General features: G+C 40.0%; 1 protein-coding gene and 1 non-coding gene across 6 annotated transcripts in view; one reads left to right on the plus strand and one right to left on the minus strand.

Moving 5' to 3' along the window:
* Positions 1-25,204, plus strand: part of NRCAM (neuronal cell adhesion molecule) — a 323,278-nt gene that overhangs the window by 178,094 nt on the left and 119,980 nt on the right. The gene's annotated exons all lie outside the window — the stretch shown is intronic.
* Positions 12,761-12,822, minus strand: LOC115898453. Its single transcript, XR_004058187.1, has one exon. It is a non-coding gene; the product is annotated as a U7 small nuclear RNA (small nuclear RNA).

Raw genomic sequence — 25,204 nt, forward strand, 5'->3', positions numbered from 1 at the left:
CCCCTCATTCGCATCTCCTGCTCCTTTTCCTTTCCTGGAACAAGTGCTTCAAAGTCCACATCAGATGGCATCACCTTCAATTGTGACTAATCTGACATTCATCTCTCCCTTTCCTTGACAATCATAGCAATTTTTCTGTACATCTCTGTGACACAAATCACTTTCTACCAAATATTATGATCGCTCATGTAATTGTACTCTTTCTGCTCAGTTGCAAAGTGCACAAATCATATTTGCAGAATACTTTGAAATTCAACTGTTAGGTCATACTAAAGACATGTATATAATAGTCTTCCACTAACAATCTGAAGAATTCTAAAACCAACTTCCCACCACCAAAATTTAGCTCTTAGAAATTTAATGATTTGTTATATGAAATCAGTATAGCTGACTTTCTCACAACATTCTTATATTGTTTGTTCATTTTCATAGACAGTTTTAACTTTGATTACAAAAGGTCAGTATACTTAGAGAGTAGACAACAGAGAGGCATTTTTAAACACTGGGTTTCAAAGTAGGCTGCACATTAGAATCATCTGGGGAGTTTTAGAAACCCTGGTGCCCAGGTGCCACCCCCAGAACTTCTGATTTAGTTGATAGGGCCTGTGGCCTAGGCAGTGGGAGTTTTCAGATCTCCCCAGGCGGCTCTAGTGTGCAGTAGAGTTTGAGAACTACTGTTTTTCAAGTTTACTTGCATTTGAAGGTCACGTCTTTTACTAGTGATGACCACTTGTTTCTACATTGAAATGTGTGTGTAATTATAAATTTTTTTAACTCTCATGTATTCTCTCTTTTTCTCCCTGTGCCCCAATTCATGAGAGAACAATCCGCAAAGGATGACTGACAGAGCTCTTATCTCTGCCAGGAGAGAAATACCAATTTATTTTATAAATGGGTTGCTTTGGCCAGTTGCCAGAAAATAACAAAACTTTGAACATATAAAAATGTCTAGCTTGATAGAAAATACATTTGATTTTACACTAAAATTTTGAAGTACATTAACATTGTTCCAAGTACCAAAAAAAAAAAAAAATTAACTTTATTCTTAGCAAGTTCCAGGTAAGCAAAAATTTCTTTTTAAAAAATAGGTAGGTAAGTGCTACTGTCCCAGTGTTGTATGTTTCTAGTAATCATGTCTCCAGAAAAAAAAAAAATGTGTATGGATTTCTTTCTTTAAAGAGAAATGAAATAGAAAGAGAGATAGGCACTGAGATATCCATCAGCTCATCCCAGACATTAGTAAAGTGCTCCAACTTGTGTTTTATAGGAGAAATCCTAACAGTGGTTTCCTGCTTATGTTCTCTGTTGGAAATCTTAATTTTAGACCTTTCATTAGAAATGGTATAATATCTTTTGTTCTTTGTACTGTACTTTGTTATACTACTAAGTTTGTTTACTCTTTATAAAGAGATGGGTACATCCAGAAGTACTAAATAAGTGATCATACATGGCTGCTTGCTATTTAAGCTATTTCCATATTTATGTAACTATTATGTCAAACAGGACTCACAGAGGGCAATGACATAGGAACTTTAATTTTTCCCACTGTTGCCCCTACACTTCTGCTCTGTGGAGCAGTTCTGCTCCTGGAAGAAATCTCAGACACTTAATTCACCCAATTGTGTTTGATCAAAACTCTTCCAAACACTTGAATTCCTGAAACACTCCGAGTTTAGTTATTATTACATCCAGTTTGCCCATCTGTGTTCACAGCCAAGGCTTTGCCCCTTGCCCAGCTCAAGCCTGCTGCGTGGTCAGAGAAGCCCCAAGCTTGGCAGCCATCTCATGCTGATAGCTCTGAGTTCCCTAGAGACCCTCCTTTCCCCACGCCTCACCTCCCAACTGCCACTGGGGCTTTATCCTGCCTTTCTGGTGGGTCCAAGTGTATAACCCCTCCCTGAGCCCTTGGGCAGCCAGCTAGACCCCTCTGCCATCCTTTCAAATTTTTGCCAAGATCCAATTCACATATTTCCTATGCCATGAAACCTTTTTGATTCATAATCTCAAGATAGCTTCCTTTTCTCTGAACTCTCATAGCACATCATGCCTTTCCTGTACCATTTATCCCTTTATTCCTTGTATTTTCAGTGATTTATGGCACAGCCTCCTGTGTTATCTCCCCTACTATACTTGGAACTTTTTGATAACGCTCATCATTCTTTTTTTATTGTACGGTGTTGGGATTAAAAAAGAATATATTAAAATAAAAGTAAAGGCATTTATAAAATATGTAGTTAGGTTATTATCGTATTTAAAGTTCATGTTATATATGTAAACAAGTATATAATTGAAGACAGGAAATTACTCAGGTATTGAATTTTGCTCATTTCATCAGGTTAAGAGGAAAAGGTAGATTTATATTTTTATAATTTTTATATATTTAAAAATGGAAACAAATGCAGTCATTCAAAAGCAATTTATCTAAAATGAAGTTGTTATATGAAGTAATTATCATATTTATTGTGTTATATCAAAGAACAGGCAGCAGATTATTTCCTTTACAAAAGGAACTCATATCTAAAAACTGTTGGGACTTCAGAACAGGTTTCTCATCATTTAATTTTTAAATATATTGAATACCTTCCTGGCTTTTAAGAGCTTTTAGCATAATAGGTCATTGCCTCCGTGTCTACCTTCCCTGTTTTCATGCAGAAGATAATTCATTTTTTTTGACTTGGTATTAGCGAGTGTACAGACCCAGACTAAAACCCAGCTTATTAAATATTTAAGAAATCATATTAAGGTGGCATTTGTGTCTTCTTTATAACAGCTGCACTGTGTTGCCAGATCCTTTATTTCATTATGTAAAATACAATAACATTGTTATTTCCCTCAGTCCAGTTAAAAATGGACAAGGATCAAACTCTTTTCAGTAGCACCAAAGAAACTAAATATGAGAGTTCTAGGTTAATCTCATCATGATTTTTGAGACAGTTCAATGAAAAACGTTCACTTCAGATATACTCAGGGTTTCATCTTTCATTGTTGTCCAGTGGGAGGTCTCCATTCCAACACTTACCATTCTGTGAGTTCAGTCATTGTTTTTAAAGGTAGTTGTAGCACAATTGAATAGCATGGGCTGACTGCTGGATATGCTTAGGGTGGTAGTTCTTGGCCATCCCAGTAATTCTGTATTTACTCATCAAAACTGCATTGGCAATCCTCCTTGGTAGAGAGGGAGTAAGAGAGGCTTTTACGTCACATTTAAAGCTCTGGCCTCTTCCTGTTTATTGTAGATTGCAGCTTGTTCTGGTGAAAGGAGCCAGAATTGCTAGAGCTTCTAAGTTCATTCGCCCATTGGGAAGAATAATGTTATTCTGAGCTGTCAAACAAAATAACTGTGAAGCTACTGATGTTGAGATCAGGCCAGCTCAACCTACAAGATTCTGTTGGTATGCTTTCATTTTGGGCTTTCATTGTATTCACTATTAAATAGTTTGTATACAAAAATTACCTGGAGAGACCTAAGACTTGTTTTTTTTTTTTTTTTTTTTTTTTTTGAGGCGGAGTCTCGCTCTGTCGCCCAGGCTGGAGTGCAGTGGCCGGATCTCAGCTCACTGCAAGCTCCGCCTCCCGGGTTCACGCCATTCTCCTGCCTCAGCCTCCGGAGTAGCTGGGACTACAAGCGCCCGCCAGGTCGCCCGGCTAGTTATTTTTTTGTATTTTTAGTAGAGACGGGGTTTCACCATGTTAGCCAGGATGGTCTCGATCTCCTGACCTCGTGATCCGCCCGTCTCGGCCTCCCAAAGTGCTGGGATTACAGGCTTGAGCCACCGCACCCGGCCTATTAAGACTTGTTTTTGATGGTGAATGTTGGACCGGGCTGCTGAAGCGGAGTGTGCAGCTGAACATGTGGGACACCAGTGTCCATTCTGCATTGATGCTCAGACTCCTCTTTAAAACACTCTGCCCACATTTATTTAGCTGTTAAATTATAAATAATACTCTCCTCCTTTAAGAAGCATAAAGATGTTGTTGCAGGCTGGGCGTGGTGGCTCATGCCTGTAATCTCAGCACTTTAGGCGGCTGAGATGGGAGGATCACTTGCTCAGGAGTTTGGGACTGGCCTGGGCAACATAGTGAGCCTTCTCCCAAAAATTGGAAACAAAAATATTAGTTGGCTGTGGTGGCACATGGCTGTAGTGCCAGCTACTTGAGAGGCTGAGGCAAGAGGATTCTTTGAGCCCAGGGGTGGGGTGGGTTGGGAGGGCAGGGGGGATGGGGGAAGGAGGGAGGTCAAAGCTACAGTGAGATATTATCGCACCACTGCACTGCAGCCTGGGTGACAGAGCGAGATCCTGTCTCAAAACAAACAAACAAACAAACAAACAAACAAACAAACGGGGTTGCATACGTCACACTGTAGGTGAGGGCATAAATCTCCCCAATTCCCAAACTTCCAGACAGAAAATATATATTTTTCTATATTTATGTATATATTTTGTACTTTAAGAATATCAATGTTTAAAGGCACATAAAACAAACTACAACAATTATGAAACACAAAACAGCGTTCTGTTAGATTTGTGAGTATGTAAAAATGTCAAATATTTTCATCAACGGGAAATAAAAACAAAGGAAATAAAATTGATAAAACTATTACTAATGTCAAGGAAAAATGTGCCGTTATCACATTCACGTAATCAGAGACTTTCCAGTGATTTTAGTCATGTTATGCTTAGGCCAGGAAACCCACTCAGATTAACACCAAATAGCTCATCTCTTATCATATAGTCTTTATCTGGGTGTGTTTTCTCTGTTGCATGGTATAATGGAAAGATGCCTTCTAAGCAGACAACCTTCTTCAGTGGCTTGGCCTCTTACTTTCTATATGGGCCTTGGCAATTCACTGCCACTCTTCAAGCCTCAGTTTTTTCATCTGTAAAATGGGAGTCCAAGTTCATTATTCCTTTTCTGGAAGATGAGTTTTAGAATTCAGGGTTATTGGAGTTGCTTCCAAGATGGCCGAATAGGAACAGATCTGGTCTACAGCTCCCAGCAAGATCGACGCAGAAGACGGGTGATTTCTGCATTCTGCATTTCCAGCTGAGGTACCTGGTTCATCTCATTGGGACTGGTTGGACAGTGGATGCAGCCCATGGAAGGCCAGCCAAAGCAGGGTGGGACGTCGCCTCACCCAGGAAGTGCAAGGGCTTGGGGGATTTCCCTTTCCTAGCCAAGGGAAGCCGTGAGTGATTATACCTGGAGGAATGGTACACTCCTGCCCAAACACTGTGCTTTTCCCATGGTCTTCACAACCAGCAGATCAGGAGATTACCTCCTGGCATGGCAGATTCCACGCGCATGGAGCCTTGCTCACTGCTAGCGCAGCACTCTAAGATCAACCTGGGATGCTGGAGCTTGGTTGGGGGAGGGTCATCCGCCATTGTTGAGGCTTGAGTAGGCTGTTCTATGCTCACCATGTAAACATAGTGGCAGGGAAGTTCGAACTGGGTGGAGCCCACTGAAGCTCAGCAAGGCTTACTGCCTCTTTAGATACCACATCTGGGGCAGGGCATATCTGAACAAAAGGGAGCAGACGGCTTCTGCAGACTTAAACATCCCAGCCTGACAGCTCTGAAGAGAGCAATGGTTCTCCCAGCATGGCGTTCAAGATCCGATAATGGACAGACTGCCTCCTCAAGTGGGTCCCTGACCCCTGTGTAGCCTGTCTGGGAGACACCTCCCAGTAGAGGCCGACAGGCACCTCATACAAGTGGGTGCCCCTCTGGGATGAAGCTTCCAGAGGAAGGATCAGGCAGTAATACTTGCTGTTCTGCAGCCTCCACTGGTGATACCCAGGCAAACAGGGTCTGGAGTGGACCTCCAGCAAACTGCAGCTGAGGGGCCTGTTAGAGGGAAAACTAGCAAACAGGAAAGAATAGCATCAACATCAACCAAAAGGACATCCACACCAAAACCCCATCTGTAGGTCACCAACATCAAAGACCAAAGGTAGATAAAACCACAAAGATGGGGAGAAACCAGAGCAGAAAGGCTGAAGATTCCAAAAACCAGAACGCCTCTTCTCCTCCAAAGGAACACAACTCCTCACCAGCAAGGGAACAAAACTGGACAAAGAATGAGTTTGACGAGTTGACAGAAGTAGACTTCAGAAGGTCAGTAATAACAAACTTCTCTGAGCTAAAGAAATATGTTCTAACCCATTGCAAAGAAGCTAAAAACCTTGAAAAAAAGCTTAGATGAATGGCTAACTAGAATAACCAGTGTAGAGAAGAGCTTAAATGACCTGATGGAGCTGAAAACCACAGTACAAGAACTTTGAGAAGCATACACAAGCTTCAGTAGCCGATTTGATCAAGCAGAAGAATGGATATCAGTAATTGAAGATCAAATTAATGAAAGTGAGAAGACAAGATTAAAAGCCTCCAAGAAATATGGGATTATGTGAAAAGACCAAATCTACATTTGATTGGTATACCTGAAAGTGACAGGGAGAATGGAACCAAGTTAGAAAATACTCTTCAGGATATTATCCAGGAAAACTTCCCCAACCTAGCAAGGCAGGCCAACATTCAAATTCAGGAAATACAGAGAACACCACAAAGATACACCTCGAGAAGAGCAACCCCAACATACATAATCATGAGATTCACCAAGGTTAAAATGAAGGAAAAAATGTTAAGGGCACCCAGAGAGAAAGGTCAGGTTACCCACAAAGGGAAGCCCATCAGACAAACAGTGGATCTCTCTGTAGAAACCCTACAAGCCAAAAGAAAGTGGAGCCAATATTCAACATTCTTAAAGAAAGAATTTTCAACCCAGAATTTCATATCCAGCCAAACTAAGCTTCATAAGTGAAGGAGAAATACAATCCTTTACAGACAAGCAAATGCTGAGGGATTCTTTTCACCACCAGGCCTGCCTTTCAAGAGCTCCTGAAGGAAGCAGTAAACATGGAAAGGAACAACCAGTACCAGCCACTGCAAAAACATGCCAAATTGTAAAGACCATCGATGCTATGAAGAAACTGCATCAATTAATGGGCAAAATAACCAGCTAGCATCATAATGACAGGATCAAATTCACACATAACAATATTAACCTTAAATGTAATGGGCTAAATGCCCAAATTAAAAGACACAGACTGGCAAATTAGATAAAGAGTCAAGACCCATTGTTGTGCTGTATTCAGGAGACCCCATCTCATGTGCAGACACACATAGGCTCAAAATAAAGGGATGGAGGAAGACCTACCAAGCAAATGGAAAGCAAAAAACAGCAGTGGTTACAATCTTAGTCTCTGATAAAACAGACTTTAAACCAACAAAGATCAAAAGAGACAAAGAAGGCCATTACATAATGGTAAAGGGATCAATGCAACAAGAAGAGCTAACTGTCCTAAATATATATGTACCCAATACAGGAGCACCCAGATTCATAAAGCAAGTTCTTAGAGACCTACAAAGAGACTTAGACTCCCACACAATAATAACGGGAGACTTTAACACCCCACTGTCAATATAAGACAGATCAACGAGACAGAAAATTATCAAGGATATTTAGGACTTGAACTCAGCTCTGGACCAAGCAGACCTAATAGACATCTATAGAACTCTCCACCCCAAATCAACAGAATATACATTCTTTCCAGCCCCACATCACATTTATTCTAAAATTGACCATATAATTGGAAGTAAAACACTCCTCACTAAATCCAAAAGAACAGAAATCATAACAGTCTGTCAGACCACACTGCAATCAAATTAGAACTCAAGATTGAGAAACTCACTCAAAACCACACAGCTACATGGAAACTGATCAACCTGCTCCTGAATGATGACTGGGTAAATAACAAAATTAAGGCAGAAATAGAGATGTTCTTTGAAACCAATGAGAACAAAGATACAACATACCAGAATCGCTGGGACACAGCTAAAGCAGTGTTTAGAGGGAAATTTATAGCACTAAATGTCCACAGGACAAAGTGGGAAAGATCGGAAATTGACACCCTAACATCACAGTTAAAAGAACTAGAGAAGCAACAGCAAACAAATTCAAAAGCTAGCAGAAAACAAGAAATAACTAGGATCAGAGCAGAACTGAAGGTGATAGAGACATGAAAAACCCTTCAAAAAATCAGTGAACCCAGGAGCTATTTTTTTGGAAAGATTAACAAAATAGACCACTAGCCAGATTAATAAAGAAGAAAAGAGAGAAGAATCAAATAGATGCAATGTAAAATGATAAAGGGGATATCACCAGCAATCCCACAGAAATACACACTACCATCAGAGAATACAATAAACACCTCTATGCAAATAAACTAGAAAACCTGGAAGAAATGGATAAATTCCTGGAGAAATACACCCTTTCAAGACCAAACCAGGAAGAAGTTAAATCTCTCAATAGACCAATAACAGATTCTGAAATTGAGGCAATAATTAATAGCCTACCAACCAAAAAAGTCCAGGACAAGACAGATTCCCAGCTGAATTCTACCAGAGGTACAAAGAGGAGCTGGTACCATTCCTTCCGATGCTATTCTGATCAATAGAAAAAGAGGGAATCCTCCCTAACTCATTTTATGAGGCCAGCATCATCCTAATACCAAAGCCTGGCAGAGACACAGCAAAAAAGAATTTTAGGCCAATATCCCTGATGAACATTGATGCGAAAATCCCTGAATAAAATACTGGCAAACCGAATCCAGCAGTGCATCAAAAAGTTTATCCACCACAATCAAGTTGGGTTCATCCCTGGAATGCAGGACTGGTTCAACATATGCAAAACAGTAAATGTAATCCATCACATAAACAGAACCAATGACAAAAACCACGTGTTTATCTCAATAGATGCAGAAAAGGCCTTCAACAATATTCAACAGCCTTTCATGCTAAAAATTTTCAATAAACAAGATATTGATGGAACGTATCTCAAAATAATAAGAGCTATTTATGAAAAACCCACAGCTAATATCATACTGAATGGGCAAAAACTGGAAGCATTCCCTTTGAAAACCACCACAAGACAAGGATGCCCTCTTTTGCCACTCCTATTGAAAATAGTATTGGAGGTTCTGGCCAGGACAATCAAGCAAGAGAAAGAAATAAAGGGTATTCAATTAGGAAAAGAGGAAGTCAAATTGTCCCTGTTTGCAGATGACATGATTGTATATTTAGAAAACCCCATCATCTGAGCCCAAAATCTCCTTATGCTGATAAGCAACTTCAGCAAAGTCTCAGGATACAAAATCAATGTGCAAAAATCACAAGCATTCCTATACACCAATAACAGACAAACAGAGAGCCAAATCTTGAGTAAACTCCCATTCACAATTGCTACAAAGAGAATAAAATACCTAGGAATCCAACTTACAAAGGAGGTGAAGGACCTCTTCAAGGAGAACTACAAACCACTCCTCAATGAAATAAATGAGGACACAAACAAATGGAAGAACATTCCATGCTCATGGATAGGAAGAATCAATGTTGTGAAAATGGCCATACTGCCCAAAGTAATTTGTAGATTCAATGCTACTCCTATCCAACTACCACTGGCTTTCTTCACAGAATTGGAAAAAACTACTTTAAATTTTATATGGAATGAAAAAAGAGACCGCATAGCCAAGACAATCCTAAACAAAAAGAACAAAGCTGGAGGCATCATGCTACCTGACTTCAAACTACACTACAAGGCTACAGTAACCGAAACAGCATGGTACTGGTGTCAAAACAGATATATAGACCAATGGAACAGAACAGAGGCCTCAGAAATAGCACCACACATCTACAACCATCTAATCTTTGACAAACCTGACAAAAACAAGAAATGGGGAAAGGATTCCCTATTTAATAAATGGTGCTGGGAAAACTGGCTAGCCATATGTAGAAGTTGAAACTGGATCCCTTTCTTACACCTTAGACAAAAATTAACTGAAGATGGATTAAAGACTTAAATATAAGACCTAAAACCATAAAAACCCCAGAAGAGAGCCAAGGCAATACCATTTAGGACATAGGCATGGGCAAATACTTCATAACTAAAACACCAAAAGCAATGGCAACAAAAGCCAGAATAGACAAATGGGATGTAATTAAATTAAAGAGCTTCTGCACAGCAAAATGAACTATCGTCAGAGTGAACAGGCAACCTACAGAACGGGAGATAATTTTTGCAATCTATCCATCTGACAAAGGGCTAGTATCCAGAATCTACAAAGATCTTAAACAAATTTACAAGAAAAAAAACACATAAAAAGTGGGCAAAGGATATGAATGGACACTTTTCAAAAGAAGACATTTATGCAGCCAACAGATACATGAGAAAATGCTCATCATCACTGGTCATCAGAGAAATGCAAATCAAAACCACAATGAGATACCATCTCACACCAGTTAGAAGGGTGATCATTAAAAAGTCAGGAAACAACAGATGCTGGAAAGGATGTGGAGAAATAGGAACACTTTTACACTGTTGGTGGGAGTGTAAATTAGTTCAACCATTGTGGAAGACAGTGTGGTGATTCCTCAATGATCTAGAACTAGAAATACCATTTGACCCAGCCATCCCATTACTGGGTATATACCCAAAGGATTATAAATCATGCTACTATAAAGACATATGCACACGTATGTTTACTGCAGCACTATTCACAATAGCAAAGACTTGGAACCAACTTAAATGCCCATCAATAATAGACTGGATAAAGAAAATGTGACACATATATACCATGGAATACTATGCAACCATAAAAAAGGATGAGTTCATGTCCTTTGCAGGGACATGGGTGAAGCTGGAAACCGTCATTCTCAGCAATATATCACAAGGACAAAAAACCAAACACCACATGTTCTCACTCATAAGTGGGAGTTGAACAATGAGAACACGTGGACACAGGAAGGGGAACATCACACAACAGGGCCTGTTGGCAGGTGGGGGACTGGGAGAGGAATAGCATTAGGAGAAATACTTATATGACGAGTTGATGGGTACAGCAAACCAACATGGTACATATATACCTATGTAACATACCTGCACATTGTGCACATGTACCCTAGAACTTAAAGTATAATAATAATAAAAAAAAGAAAAACATAGAATTCAGGATTATTTTTAGTATTTTGACTTTAGAAAGATAACATGATATATAAATATATATATAATCAAAATGATATATAAAACATATATATTACATTTCTAAAATCAAAATTTTAAAAATAGGGTGTTATGTATATAAATATATAAAATATGTATAAATATATATAAATGTTGTATAACACCCCCAGTGGGGTCTAGAACAGTACCCTATGATCAAACATATTAGTAACTCTTCAGTAAAACATACAAACATTTACACTTAGTGGGATAAATAAAGAACGTCAACTGGTCAGGTTTGTCGCCAAAACTTGCATTTTTCAGAGCTTTTGGAAAAATGATGGTGAGCCTGCACTAACCCCTACTTTATGAATGTGTGTGTTCAGCAAAGAGCAGTTGCTGCCCCAATAGTAGCTGTCGTTTTTACTTAAATTAATGGCGGATAATATGGGTCTCATCTTTTACAAAAATTGGAATGTGAATAAAGAAATTCTACTCAATATACAACTTTGATTCCTACTGGACTTTATACAAGACCGTGTGGTACTTTAAAAATGGTGGTGACATTCACTCTTCAAGAAAATAATACTCACAGGAGGGGATAAATGCCTTCTTGAGTAATTTTAGATCCAGATATGTTACTCTGTTCTGAGATGATTGATAAGATCAGAATTATAGATTTAGAATAGGAAATGAGATTTCCATTACATACAGTTAAAATTAGTACCAAGACATTTTTAGCTTTTCCCCTTTTTGCTCATAAGTCTTACTTGAGGGGATAAAATCAATCACTTCATTTGTTCAGCTAGTGTGGCTGAACTCTCTGAAGTGATTTATGTTTATGCTAAATTTTGCTTGCTAGTTTATGCTCCATGTGACCTCAGCCCAACAGTTTTCAGCATGTGTTATGCCAGGATCAGTGTGAGTTGTCTTCCAAGAAGTTTTAACAGTAATAAAATACCAGAGTTTGTAAATTACTTAATCAAAAAGTAAATGGGTAAGAATTTCAAGTTACTCTGTGGTAATCTCACTGTCACTTTGTTAGGTTCTTTTATTTTTATTTTTATTTTTTTGACATGGAGTCTCACTGTTGTCGCCCAGGCTGGAGTACAATGGCACAATCTTGGCTCACTGAAACCTCTGCCTCCCAGGTTCAAGCAGTTCTCCTACCTCGGCCTCCCAAGTAGTTGGGATTACAGGTTTGTGCCACCATGCCTGGCTAATTTTGTATTTTTAGTAGAGATGGGATTTCACCACGTTGGCCAGGCTGGTCTCAAACTCCTGATCTCAAGTGATCTGCCCGCGTCAGCCTCCCAAAGTGCTGGGATTACAGACATGAGCCACTGTGCCTGGCCACTTTGTTAGGTTCTAATATACTTTCCTAAATGGAAGAGAAAGTGTGGGCACAGTATAGGAGTGTGTTTTGAACGAGTATCATCCATCGTGTCCTAGAAGAAGACTATTTTTTCCTTTTAAGAGCCTCTTTTCTAGCATATTTGCCTGTTACTGAAAGTATGGATATGTAAATCTTTAAGTATATGTCTTATGTTACATTTGGAAACAATAATTTTTAAAAGTCCACTTCTTGCTGGCAGCTGTTTGATCTTTATTGTGGCAAAATATACATAACATAAAATTTATCGCTTTAACCATTTTTAAATATAGCTCTCATTTTTATTTATTTTTAATTTTTCTTTGTGTGGCAGGTTTTCTAATGAAAAGCAGAAAACCTGCTAGACAAATTCCGAAAGAGCTGGAACACTTAAGTGTATAGTTCTGTAGTATTAAGTATATTTGCCTTGTGCCAGCATCACCACCGTCTATCTACAGAACTTTTTCTCTTCCCCAGCTGAAACTCTAGACCCATTTATAGTGACTATGAACTATCCATTCTTTCTCCCAGCCCCGGCAAGCACCATTCTTTCTGTCTCTAGCATTTGACTATTCTAGGTAACTCATATAAATAGAATCATACAATATTTGTCCCTCTCTGACTGGCTTATTTCACTTGATGTAATGTCCTCAGTGTCAGAATTTTCTTCCTTTTTAAGGCTGAATATGTGGTATGTGGAAACCATATACCACAGTTTGCTTATCCATTCATTCTTTGATGGATACTTGGATTGTTTCTACCTTGCATCTCTTGTGAATAATGCCGTTGCTATGGACGTAAGTGTAGACCACTTCTTGATCTTGAATTAGTATAGTTGTTTGTGTGCTCAGAGGTGCTCATCTTAAAGAAAAAGTCTGTTACTATGTTAACCTGGCTATTTAAAGTCTCAGTACCAGAAATTCAGCATAAGTAGCCCTTTTAAATTTCAGATTTAACTGTGAAACCCTCTCCCTATCTGTGAATTATTAAGTGAATTAATTATTATTAAGCCTCTACATGAAGGGAACCTTGAAGGGGAATGCTTGGTCTTTTCTCTCTCTTAAGGACCATGCAAAGGCATCACCAGGTAGTTTTCTTATGACAAACCCTAAAGCCCAGTTCCAACTCAGAATCCAGGATGTACTGGAAACAATGATTGGCTTTCCTATTGAATTATTTTTGAGTCTCAAACTATTGCTTTTATCATGTTGCCTTTTCCAATTTGATGGTCCTTCAAGTAACCAACCAAATGACTCCTTACAAAATAGGAAAAAGAGTGATTTATGAAATAGGGAAAGCTGTTATTTTCCAAGCTCATGATAGGTTGTGAAGATAATGGAAGCTGTATCTGCTGAAACATTTTGAACTCTGATGAACACAAAGGAAAGAACCAATGTTTCTTTGCACTGTAAAATTAGATAAGCCTGTAAGTACAGTATGGTTCCTGTCTAAGGAAGCTTTGCTAAGATTTCCAGCACTTCCAAAACCTTTTATGTGGCTAGAAAATTTCATTTACTCCTTGCTATTCCTAAAAGTGATAAAAGGTGGGTCCCATAGCTACAGGGTGAAATAGGGTCTGTATCATATTTTTAGTTTTGAAAGAAATTCTAACTTGCTTTGAACCCCATTTCTTTTGTGATTTGGGCATGTAGGCATTTGATTATTTACCTGACTGATTAATGGAGTTTATTATTCAAGCATATAACTCATTACAGTTTTATCTAGCTTTGTATTCATTAGCTTTTCAGTGTGTTCCTCCAGTTTTGTAGAATTGTGTCATATGCGAGTGTGTAACCTGTAGGGGGCATGTCCCTACCTTCTTATGACTGGACCCCTTCCCCATCACCCATCCTTTCCCTGCCAGTAAGACCCTTCCTTCTTCATGACTTGGATGAAAGGTGACCCGAGACAGACAGACCCCTGGTCTCATAAAGTTTACATCTAGAGGGAGAAGAGACAGTCACCAAACAAACTCACTGTATTTGTACAATTACAAAGTGAAATCAGAGCTATGAAGAAGAGCTATGAAGATGTTTAAAAAGGAGGTTTTATGCCCTAGAAGATAAAACATACTCTAAAGCAGTGCCTTGGCAAGTATTATTGAAACCGGAGACAAAAGGGAAAAATCAGCAGTGCCGATCCTGTCTTTATTTAAACTTTCGTTATCTTGTTCAAATGGCTATTTTGCATTACTGTTGGGTTTTTTTCTTTCTTTTTTCTTTCAAATACAGCACTAAGACATGATTCGAGTTTTGGGTGCCTCCCTGGCCTTTGCATCTGAGGTAAATGCCTCACTTGCTCCCTGTAGTCCCAGTCCAAAGCCATACTTCCCAGGCTTAAGTCCTGGTTCTGCTACTTATCAGTTGTATGACTGTGGACAACCTGCATATATTGTGCCTCAGCTTCCTTTTCTGTAAAGCGAGGATAATAATAGTACTTGATAAGGTTGTTATGAGAAATAAAAGAAGTTAATATTTGTACAGCAGGAGAGCAGCGCCCAGCACAAAGTGCTGTGCATGTAAGAAGAGTAATGAAGATGCCGCTATACAGTTTCAGGTATTGAACCATTCATAGGAGCTGGATTTCACATGACTGAATTTACCAGGCTGCCATCAGCATTTCTTCCCTCAACATTTTTACTCAATTTACACTAACACTTTCGAACAATCCTATAGAGAATGTGGTGATATGTTTTAAAAGCAAAAGACTTGCTCGTTGCATGTCCTCTTCCCCACCCTCCCTCATTTCTTCGCTCTGAAATAGCCAAGAGGTGGTGGGGAATTGTGGACACCATCACCCACATCTTTTAGGCACTCTCAGAAGCATGGAATACTTTGTGGGCTTGTGTTTCTCTTGCACAGAGGCTATGCCAACCATCTCTGCACAGTTGAGGCGTCCGCTTATGTGCTGCCAAGGCAGGCATAGCCTTTAGATTCTGACTCTCACTTACTCTTTTACTAAGGAATTTCTGATGTAGCCCTTTCACAGCACTGCACACAACTGAGCAGACCCAGCCATTGACAGGATCCCCAGTCTTGGAACATCCAGTGCTGCTTTTCCTGTCTGCAGGGAAACTCACAGCTTTCTGTTAGCATCTATTTCTAGTGTGATTTTAAGTTCTGTTTGTGGTGATTCTATGAAATCGAATACACTTCCTTTTTATTCATGTAAAAGCACTTTTTTGAAGAGAATATATTTTTATCTCTTATGGCAAGAATGTTGTGTTTACACTTTAAAAGTGCAGAGTAAACAGGAAACATTGCTCTTTAAAAGTGAAGAAATGCTGTGTAAATGAATTTTACTTATTCCAGATATTAATGAGAAAATGGCTAAATATAAGCTTCAGTGTTTAAAAATCCTGATGTGTACTCATTTAAGACTGGAGGCAGCTGTGTGAAATAGCAGGAATGTAATTATCTCTATAGATTTCCAGTTAAACAGGTAGTATTTTTGTTAAAGTAGATCCTATGTATGAATATAATAACTGCCCTAGGGAAAATGATGTTATACCATGGAAGAACTGAGCTGTATCTGAAAATGAAAAAATTGTTTTTTTGTCCTATTTTACCCTCGAGCTTTTAATTAACAATTTGTAGAAAGAGGGTCACTTGACTGGAATTAGAATTTTCTTTTGATGAGTCTTTCTTATATTCTGTCTGGGATTATATGTAAATGTATCTTTCCTTTCTAAAGAACCTGAACATGCTAAAATTTAAATGCAGTGTTCCAATTCAAATAAAGCATAAGGAATAAAACCATTTGCCTTTAAAATATGTGTGAAATTTTAAGTGGGCTTTTTGGGGGTTTTTGTTTTTTCCTATGTTACTTTTCAAAGTGGAGTAGCTTTATACAAACACATGTAATCAAACATCATTATTTATATTTACATTCTCTTTGGAAACCATGGGATTCTTAGCGCCCAAAGCCAAGTGCCCAAGAACCCTGACTGAAAGTGTGCGGTTGCCTATTGAGGGAGCAATTGTTATATTATAAAGCCACAGTGTGCCTTTTTGCTATAGCTGGCAAAAGCAAAATCAAAGGATTCTTGGGAGAAAATTCTCTATAGTTCTATCACACATCTTGCGGGCAGAGGCACTGATTGCCCTTTGTTCCAGAGCTGCTTTTTTAAATAACATTTGTATAATAAGTAACCTTAAGTGGCAGAGAAAGTGTCTCCTTCTAGAGCATGAAGGGATGCTTACTGTTTATTATAAAAGATTCTGGTTCCCTAAGCTCAGAGTTTTCTCTCATGTAATGCAGTCTACTGTGTGTGTGGGTGTCACGTGGCCCTCTTTATAACACCGTGTTGGAATAATTGGAGTCTTAGGAACCAGTTCCAGAAATTACTGATACTCTGGCTACTGCTATTGCTATATGGAATAAAGTCTTTGTCTTTGACCTAGTAGATTTCTGTCCTCTGCTCTATAAAACTGTAATAGGCTAACATGTTAGTTTCTAAGTGGGGCAAAATCTTAGACTCTTTATGCTTACTGACAGGAATGTCCTTTAAAAGACACATAAAGATGATGGCCCTTTCTTTTTCCTTTGTCCTCAATCCTTAGTGGATGTGGTGGGCTTAGGGATAACATAGCCTAAAGTGTGATGTATGGATCAGATGGCCAGAGACCCATTCGTTTGTGGCCTGCCTCAGATGACAGGAGACCCAGTTCTAAATATAGAAGCTGGTATGAGTCATAGGGAATGATTGATATTTCTCAGAAGGTAAGAGATTGTCTCTTTCTGACAATTTTGGGCACCTAGAGACAGAAAAGACACTGGATCTTATTTGAACTATATCTCTTAGAGCTCAGATTCCCCCCTAAAAAAACATCATTTAAATTTACTTAGAGAACACACATGCGTGTGCAGTGTAGTAAACCTCATGTGCAGCGACCCATTACCTTTGGAGACAGAGCAGATGACCATAAGCCTCATCCGGGTAAGAACAGCTCAATTTAGCCATCATACCCAGCCCAGCACCTCAAAGCCTGAATTATTCTGATGGGTAGGGTAGCAGCATTTCTTCATATCTGCCTTCCTAGTATAGATACAACTTTAGGGAATGGTCCTGCTAGACTAGACAGAAATTTGACTCAAAATAGTTGAGGCCATGCCAACCTGAATAGGGGTGCCAGCACATGGCTTCTGTGTTATCTGTTACCTCACTGCTTTGAGAAGCATAAAGCCTCATCCAAAACAATGGGGTGAGGGAAAGCTTACAAAGAACACTGTGGAATGGCACTTTTCATATATGAGAAAATATTTGAAAATACATACAATACATTAATACTATGAAAAAGAAAAATTTATGAAAAACAATGAAAATCACTTCATAGTTAGGGAGAAGGAATATTTCAAATGATTTACACAGTTCAGAGCTATTCAAATGCTGAATATTTCTAGCACTTTCATGACCACTGACTTTCTCATTCACCAGTTTTCTTCTTCAGCTTTCATTTAGCTAAACATCAATGGTGTATTTTATTGTAAAAGGTATAGCAATTAAGAAGGGCATGACGAAAAGACAATGCAGTCATCAGGATACAAATGTGCCAGTTAATTCTTAAAGACACTGTGTGCAGTTTTTTGTGAATTCTGGAAGCATCTGTGAAACTTTGTATTAACAAGCCATTACATGTTAATAATACCTATCTCAGAGAACTCCTGTAAAGATAAAGTAAGCTAATGTCTGCAAATTTCTTGGCACAGACAGCCTGGTGGACATTAAGTGCTTAATATATGGTGACTATTATAATTGGAAGGGAGCAGTTAAAAACATGAGTGTTCTGCACTTTAGGAGTTTCCAGAAGGAAGCCAAATTTTCCTGTGTAATTTGGAAAGCATAAAATAGAGGTCAGGTGTGAAACTGATTCCTAGGAGGTGATGGAGAAAGTCATGGAGGACTCTACCTGGGTCAGATCAGGATGGACTCCAACAAAGCTGTGCTGTGAAATCATCTATGTCTCACAGAGGGACATTGGGATCCATCTACAAGGTGAACCACCATCACCGTGAAGTCAAGGGTGAGGACACCAGTATAGCCTTCCCCCAGGGTCAAGGATATTCCATTAGCTTGTATCCCAAAGCTCCAGGGTTTATGCAGGATCCAGGAGAACTGCAAAGCACCAGGGCCCTACAAACGATAAAGGCAGGGACAGCTGGAGATGTGCCCTGGGTATCGTCACACAGCTTTACTTTCTAAATGTGGTTCTGTCTCCCAAAGCCCTGTATGAGCCATGGCTGCTGCACACTCAGCTCTTAACATCTTTCAGAAGGTGGGGCTCTGTGAGCTGCTGGAGGTTCCACAGGTGCCACCACTGCCCCTGGGAGCACTTGATGGGGCTTCACATCCAGATCTCTCGGCTCCTCTTACACAAATGTAAGGACAGCATTCATTTTCTGTCCGGTTGGAGACCTCTATTATTCATCTGCTGTTGGAGGAAAGAGGAGTTATTGAGATTGTTGTATTTTCCTTAAACCTTAAAAAGAGAGTAACTTTTTCTTTCCCTCAAAACTCATAGAATTAGAAATCTAGAAACTCAACTAGGTCAATTAATAAGACTGGATACAGGCTCTCATTCCTGGTTAGGAGAGGACAACCCAGAGAAAGAGAGTTATTATGTGTTTGTTACAGGAACAGAGAAATTGTCTTAGTTTTTAGTCTTAACTACCAAGAGGCCCACAGGAAGCAATGGGTTGCCATTAGGAGACTAATAAAGATAGGTGTTGTATAAATGAGTGATGCCAGTTCAGATAAATATTGTATCAATTGGTATGGAGCATGAAGATGTTTCTGAAATTCCAGTTTGTTGGACCATTTTTAGAGTGCTCATTTTAAGGAAAGGTAGAAGAATAATCTTTGTTGTTGGTGAGACCCAGTGACCTTAAGGTCCTTGTGATTTATTTCCCCATAGTCCCAGTTGTGCAGTATCTTTTTTGATTAAGCCAAGAAAACATGAAACTCAGATTATAAAGAATATAAGCATAATTAAAAATAAAATAATGCAGCATTAAATATATCTTCCTAGATAAATGAAAAGAGGGCTTTACACAGGAAGTAGAAAAGAAGATGCAGGCCAGGCACGGAGGCTAATGCCTGTAGTCCCAGCGCTTTGGGAGGTCAAAGCAGGCAGATCATTTGAGGTCAGGAATTCAAGACCAGTGTGGCCAACATGGTGAAACCCCATCTCTGCTAAAAATACAAAAATTAGCTGGGTGTGGTGGCACGCACCTGTAATACCAGCTACTTGCGCGGCTGAGGCAGGAGAATCGCTTGAACTGGGGAGACAGAGGTTGCAGTGAGCCAACACTGCACCACTGCACTCCAGCCAGAGTGAGACTCTGTCTCAAAAAATAAAAAAGAAACAAAGATGCTAAGCCATATTATATTTTCATATACATAGTATTAAACGTAGTAGTAATATTATGGTATGTTTTAAAAACAGCAGGCAATGCAATATGGAAAGACTGAATGCAGGAAGACTTGAATGTATAATAGGGTAAATGAAGTTCAAGAACCCTTCAGATTGCTGGACTGGTATGAGGCCTGGCCCAGGCCACTTTCGGCTGTCTAACATGTGTTCCTTGCTGGTGGCACCCACCCAACATGAAAATGAGCTTTCTGATTAAGTCATCCCATAAGCCTGTGAGCCAGGCTCTGTGGAGTGGGTCAGATGAATGACTTCTAGCTTCCTAAGTGGTTTCTATGTGACAGTTGTGCTCGTGGTAGGGGTAAGGGTTTCAGAGAAGCACCCCATGATTTGAGGCAATTATACAGCCTGGCTCGTGACTGAGCCACACCAGCACCTGCCAGATGGCGCTGGCAGGAAGCAGGCAGGCGCTGTTTCAGCACCTCCTGATGCGGAAGCTCGGAGTTAGGGCCATACACTGCAATTGGCTCTTATGGCCCTTTGCACCTGTTAGTGAAGAGGCCCGACTATTTGTGTCATTCATGCACAGAGGATTTCTTTCTTTCTAACCTTTGGAGTTAGTGTTATTCTCATCCCACACTTGGAGAGAAAAAACATCAGTTCTCATTTCTGCACAAAAAGAAAAAACAATAGGCAAGGAAAGTAATGAAATTATTTTCTGTGAAAGTGCTTCATGCACGCAGTGAAATAAAGCAGACAAATAAGATAATATGATTTGGTTATTCCTCCTAGAATCTAGAGCCTGAGATGAAATGGGGGGTTTTCTGCCACAAGGCATCCACGTGGTTCCTGTGGAAGCCGTAGAGACGAGACACTCACTCTAACCAAGCAGCTTGGTAGATGAGGGTTGTGTTGGTGGTCTCCATGGGTTTATGATGTTCACCTTCCTTCCTATGCATTCCCCCAAGTCAAGCTGGTAGCCAAGCTTGAAGAGACATTGAAGATGTCTGGGAAATGCTTCTCCACGTGGTAGGTTCTGCACTTCTGCCTAGAATGAAGAAATTCGCACCAAGGGAGTCTGTAGTTATGCTTCTAATGAGGCAAAGGATAATTAAAAGATAAGCCAAGAGGCTTCATGGTGAAAGTACATGAGCCAGTAGAGGAAGAAAAGGGGAAAATCTAGCCAACAAAGCAGAAGACTTTTTAAACTGAGAGTTGAAATGAGCCAGGAAAAGCAGCTCAGCACCTTGTTTTCTAAAGGAGATGGAGGAGGACCAAATGCAGAGACCTGAGAAGAAATGACACCAGAAAAGAGTGAAACTGCACATCTACAAGTCATGCCTTATATAAAGTGTGTCCTATAGATCTTCAGGAAATACGTGTGGAAGAAAAAGGATGCTCAAGACTTACAGTAATAAGGACTTGTCTGTTGTTCCCATGCTGTAGAAAGATTATGGACTTTGAATCCACAGGACTGGGTTCAAATTCTAGTTTAAATTCCTGCTGGGTGGTCTTGGATGAGTTATCTGACCTCTCTAAATCTGTGTCCTCCTTCTACAAAGGAGACAAGTGAGAGAACCAAATCAAGGGTAGGCACAAAAGTTCTCAGGGAATGTCTCTTTTTTTCCTGTTTCCTATTTCAGCCTTGGAAAAAATAGACATATCAAACACACACACACACACACACACACACACACACACACACACACACCACACCCCATATCACTGTAGCTGAGGAGTCCTTCTGTAGGGGAGGTGGTGGGAGCATCAAGGGGTCAATTATGGGTGATGCACTCTTGGAGCATGAATCCAGGGTATGAGATTTTGCAAACCCAATCTAATACTGCCAACCACTTGTGTTAGCCTAGGGTTCCCCAAAAGCTGAGCTGAGTGGTCTACTTATACACAAGCCTTAGTCTCTGGCTCAGCATTTGGGAGCTTGTGCATAAGTAGCTTGTTTGGAAATGTGATCCTCAGGAGCAGAAATGCAGAAAGGGGGAGTGGAAGACAGACAGGGGAGGAGCCAACACAACCCTGTGTCGTTGCATTGGCTGTTTGATCCCAGTGGACTGGTGAAAGGGTTTATGAAGTGTTTCAGAACTGTCTGCCAGGGGATGAAATGGAGTGCTTTTATCCACTGACTCCAGATCTTCATTTGTCTGGAGTGGCCCTCACAACACTAACTCCCCTACACTGCTGGGTTATGCTTGAGTGCAGAGTGGATTTCTAGAAATATTAACCAAAGATTAGAGATGCCTAAGGCAGGAAGCAAGAGATCCCCATGAGGGTCAAGGTGAGGTCACTGTCCTAGAGCACCTGTGCCAAGCTGCTCAAAGCCTCCAGGAAAACAGATCTCTACAGCTGTGGCTGAAATAAGAGAAGCAAATGAGAGGATTTTGAAGTGGTACACACAAGGGGTCCAATACAACAACTCTAATGGATATGCCCTGTCTTTTTGCCTGGAAAGAAGGTGCTAAAATAAAGAATTCCTTGGAGTGTCTTTGGCCTTTCAAGTCTATGATTCATGGAGATAAAACCAAAATTTGCAAAACATCTGTTGATTAATAAAATATAAATAGACAGAGCAATAACATTTGCTAATTTTATTCTCCAAATGATACCTGTCAGCTGTAGACAATGTGTGGAGCAAAATAGAGTTATACTGTCTAGTTACAGGACAACAGACCTAACTTAGGTGGTGGTGATATATGCTGAAAACAGAGAGAGCAGTACTTCGGCTTTAGGAAAATCTTGTGGACAGTCGAGTTTATTGATCCTTAGGAGCACAACCTTTACCTGGGTCTTAAGTGGGTTTTATAATGATTGGGAAATCTTATTAAAGAAGAAACTTTGGAAGGGGTGCTGGGTGCTTTCAGAACAAATAAGAGCACATAGGGAATATTTCCAAGTCAGCTTGGACCCAGACAAAATTATAAAGTGGATTAAGTTTGTTTTCAGCCCCTTTCTGTCCACCAGTTCTCCTTATGTCCCCACATTCACTTCCCCTCTATCACTGTCCCCCTTTAGGAACCTAGTACCTAGTACCATACTGGACTGCTCAGATGCCTCTATGCAATCAACTAGTTGATTTTTATTGATACTTCCAGCGTACCTAGAACCTTGCCAGGAATTGAATATGAGAACACCCCACATCATAAACCTTCCCCAAATGGCCTATCCTCTGTTCTCAAGTCCTGCCCATGATGGTAGATAATATAAAAGGTTAATTTATATACATTGTGCCCAACACCTGTTTATGCACCGCTCCGGAGCCTCGGCCTCCCCATCTCTTGTTCCAGCTGTGTGTAGGCCCCAGCCAATTTCACACCAGTACCCCTCTCATCTCCCACCCAGTGCTGCCACGTTGACATCACTGCAGACTCCACTAATGCCCACGCTCTGGAATGCACACCCAGAGGTGCAAGGGGGTGAATCCTAGACCAAGCACATCCTAGGAGTAAGTTCTTCTCCCTTTCCCCACTCCGTTGCAGGGCTGGTTCTGAGCTGTCATTTATCCACCTTCTTGGGAGTGTGGTCTGTGGATTGAACAATAAGTCACACTCGCCAACTCAGTACTCCTCCATATCGGCTCTCCCTCCTTTCCAGCATCTCTCCCCTTGTACCTCATTCCTCCCTAAGATTATAGTCCCTGATAAAATAACACTCCATTCATTTTTTTCAATAAATATTCATTAGGTATTTACTGTGGGCCAGGCACTGACTCTGGCACTGTGAGTACAGAGATGAACTTTTATATTCAATGACTTGTCTGATATTAGATGTTTTCTCAGAAGCCATATTGTTTAATGCCCTTTCTTGGATGTCAAGAAATCCTAGTCACGTGGTGGAGGGTGTGGCTTGCCTGAATGAGTTAAAGATTAGAATGGTTTGAGAAACGAAATAGGAGCAAAACTAGACAAAACCACTGAAAGCAGAGATATCAGGCACTCTTTCCTCATGGGTCTGAGCCACCAGACAATTAAGAAAACTTGAAAACTTTTCAAAAAGTTTTTTAAAAAATTCAAATGTTATTTTAAGTTCTGCAGTACATGTGCAGGATGTTCAGGTTTTTTACTTAGGTAAATGTGTGTCATGGTGGTTTGCTGCACCTATCAACCCATCACCTAGGTATTAAGCCCTGTATGCATTAGCTATTCATTTTGATGCTCTTCCTCCCTTCACCCCGACAGGCCCCAGTGTGTGTTGTTTACCTCCTTTTGTCCATGTGTTCTCTTTGTTCAGCTCCCACTTACAAGTGAGAACATGTGGTGTTTGGTTTTCTGTTCCTGCATTAGTTTACTGAGGATAATGGCTTCCAGCTCCATCCATGTCCCTGCAAAGGACATGAACTCATTCCTTTTTATGGCTGCATAGTATTCCATGGTGTATATGTACCACATTTTCTTTATCCAGTCTATCACTGATGGACATTTGGGTTGATTCCATCTCCTTCCTATTGTGAATAGAGCTGCAACGAACATACACATGCATGCATCTTTATAATAGAATGATTTCTATTTCTTCAGGTATATACCCAATAATGGGATTGCTGGGATTTCTGGTTTTAGGTCTTTGAGGAACCATCACACTGTCTTGCACAATGGTTGAACTAATTTACATTCCCATCAATAGTGTCAGAGTGTTCCTATTTCTCTACAGCCTCGCCAGCATCTGTTGTTACTTGACTTTGATTTTTAAAAAGGCTTGTTAACCAATTATTCAACAGTTCATTTAGCAAATTCATATGAATTTAAGTGGTACTTCAAAAAGCTCACAATTTATGGAGTGAAAGAATTAACACTCATTATAGGAAGTGATGAGTACGCTTATAAAAGTACATATAAGTTCTTTAGGAGAGGGTTAACAAAGACGTTTTCCTCTAGAGAAACTCTATCCAGTCGAACTTTCTGTGATGATAGAAATGTTCCATTCTGTGTTGTCCCAACATAGTAGCCACTAGCCAGCCCCATGAGGCTGTTGGGCACTCGAATTGTGGACAGTGTGACTGAGGAACTGGATATTTAATATTCATTAATCTTAATTTGAATGTAAGTAGCCACATTTGACTAGTGGCTGCTGTTTTTGACAGTGCAGTTCTAATGGTTGATATTTTAGTGGAGTCTCCAGGAATAAGTAGGTGTTATCCAGGCCACAAGGAGGATAGGAACCAAGTAGAAAGTGGAGAAAGCAGACTGGGTTGAGAGAACAACAGTGAACATGGACATTGGAGTGCTTGTTTGTTAGGCTTGTAAACAATAGAGAAGGCTAGAAATGTACACAGAGGCTGTGTCATGATAGGCCTTGTGATTTTAACAGTCACCATTTACTAAGGGTTCACTAAGCTCCTGCCACATCGCTATGCTCATTCCATACTTATCTCAACAGCCCTGGAGGTAGGTAAACT

Source organism: Rhinopithecus roxellana, chromosome 6 (genome assembly GCF_007565055.1).
Source record: "Rhinopithecus roxellana isolate Shanxi Qingling chromosome 6, ASM756505v1, whole genome shotgun sequence".
NCBI lineage: Eukaryota > Metazoa > Chordata > Mammalia > Primates > Cercopithecidae > Rhinopithecus > Rhinopithecus roxellana.